Source organism: Vespula pensylvanica, chromosome 20, assembly GCF_014466175.1.
Source record: "Vespula pensylvanica isolate Volc-1 chromosome 20, ASM1446617v1, whole genome shotgun sequence".
Classification (NCBI taxonomy): Eukaryota; Metazoa; Arthropoda; class Insecta; order Hymenoptera; family Vespidae; genus Vespula; species Vespula pensylvanica.
The window spans coordinates 3,430,104-3,432,423 of record NC_057704.1 but is presented as its reverse complement, the minus strand read 5'-3'; the positions used below and the strand labels follow the sequence as shown (position 1 = coordinate 3,432,423).

At 30.7% G+C, this 2,320-nt stretch overlaps 1 long non-coding RNA gene across 1 annotated transcript; it reads left to right on the top strand.

Annotated features, from left to right (window-relative positions):
* Positions 1-744: 744 nt before the first annotated feature.
* Positions 745-1,960, top strand: LOC122635957. Its single transcript, XR_006328814.1, has 2 exons — positions 745-1,212; positions 1,277-1,960. It is a non-coding gene; the product is annotated as an uncharacterized LOC122635957 (long non-coding RNA).
* Positions 1,961-2,320: the final 360 nt, after the last annotated feature.

Here is a 2,320-nt window from a genome sequence, read left to right as displayed (position 1 = left end):
CCTATCTCGAAGAAATTTCGCATAATTACTTCTTATGCTACAACTGATAGTTTAGGCTATTTAATTTGCATGAACATTAAATTGATGTACAACTAACGAGAAAATAGCAGCGCGTGCGGAAGGAGGTAATTGTGGAACTGATAACATTAACGAGATGTATACGAATAGTGCAACGCTAATGTACATCTTATGGATAAGGCGATCTTGGTTTAATAACTAACCTTGAAAAAAAAATTCGTTTTCTAATTTCCAGCAATTCTTGATTTTCGAACGTTCAGTTTTTATTTAATTTGTTCACTTTCTCCGATCCAACAAATGGCAAAATTCTTATTTTACTCTTCGTATCATCAAACATTACACATGATGAAGCAGTGCAAATGCTTGATATATTATTTTTTAAAAAAGTACAAAATATTTTTTAAATATTAGCAGTTTATTATGTCTGTCGAGGAAGTATACTAGTACAACAATAAGTATGATATGGGAGGGAGAATACAGCATAACACGCCTCCTAATGAATAAACAAGATGCAGATTCTTATTGAATATATTTTTTTTATAATTTTCTCATATGTATATATATATATAATAATCGAATTATGCAGGAAAATACGAACACCGCGAATAGCGATAAAACTAATATACTGTCTAGCATTTAGGATAAAGTCAGTCGTGACTAGACATTTGAAACAAGCACACTAAACTATTAATTGTTATACCTTCCATTATATTCCAAGGATCTTTTATATTTTAAGAAAAGTTTAACGAATTATCAGAAGTGGAATATTACATGGGAAAACAAACGTGTGTTTGAAACGGATGCAAATTCTGCAAAACTCATCATATTACATATATGAGTATAGTGTGCAAGAAAATGATTGGAATGGTAAAATCATTTCGCTGGTAATTAGTACACCGTATTGTTAATAGTATGGTGTATTGACATTCGGAGAGTCGTAAAAAGCGTATAGGTATTGGTAAAGTACTGGTTAAATAATTGTAAATAAGAGAAATGAACGATGTGGAAGAAACTTTTAAATGAAAGGAACACGGCAAGGATTAAATAAAGTAAGCAAATGAAATCTACGAACTAACAAATGTCAATAACATTAGAGGACACGAATCAATAGGCAGTGTGTCAAAAAATAGCGATAAAGCTATAAGTATACGGAACAAAGGAAGGAAACAACACTTCAAAAAGCAAAAAATTATGGTAATGGTCGAACGAAGGTGAGCAAATACACATGACTAATACAAACGTAATATTTTTTCTGCAGAAAAGTACAGTAAATTCTGGAAATTCTAGATAATAAAAGATTATTGACATTCCACTGAATTAAAGCAAATCACAAGAAACAGGAAATAATACAGCAACTGAGGAAAGTCAACATCATAGAAAAAGTGAATCTCCATTATCACTATCTTTTAAAGTGGTCAAGAAAGAAATTCATGTGAACGAGTTTCGATTATCGAGTAATTGATAATATACATTGTTAGACTATCAACTATGTTAATAACCGTTAATCGAACGTGCATGTCCCTATTGCTACCATTTCAATCATAAATATTTGACATGCAATTTAACAAAATATGGTGTAGTGTGTCAAACTGTTCCTTTATTCTTGATATTACCATATCAGTCATTGCATGTTTTATGTCCTTATATTTATAAAACTGATCGAATTCTCATTGATTTCAACGTGACATAAATTTTTGTAGAATTCTTAAATTATTTTGAGAAGCAAATATTCAGAAAGGTATAGCTTCTTACGACCTTTAGCTAGACGATATACTCTGGTATTATACATTAAAAATTTTCATTTGGTTCGTCTTCGTCTCTTTTCACAAGTATTGTGAAAAACTCAAAATTTTGTCACTAATTCGCAGTATAGCAGCAAACTATGTCGACATTAATAGTTGTTTTTAACACAGATAAACAAACCAATGTAGTTATAATTTAACTCTGAACGTGATTATCATTGATCCATTAGTAATGAAACTTTCATTATCTTTCTACTAATCTATATCATAGTTGAATTCATTGAATCGTTAAATTCAATGAACCAAAGGCCTACTCGTGGATTCATATTTCTTTTTTATGTAAACAGTTCAAGCGAATTACAGACAGATTTAATCATAATATGTAAATCGATATAGGTGACGTGAAAATGTTTCGTCCTTCAACCAATTGCCAATGCCTTCAATTCATATAAGCGATAATTTGACTCTCTTTGGTTGTTTTCCTGTTAATCTATAAAATTGAGAGCAAACAACTGTCAACATCTTCTCGCAACGACGCCCTCCTATTCAATTTCTACATA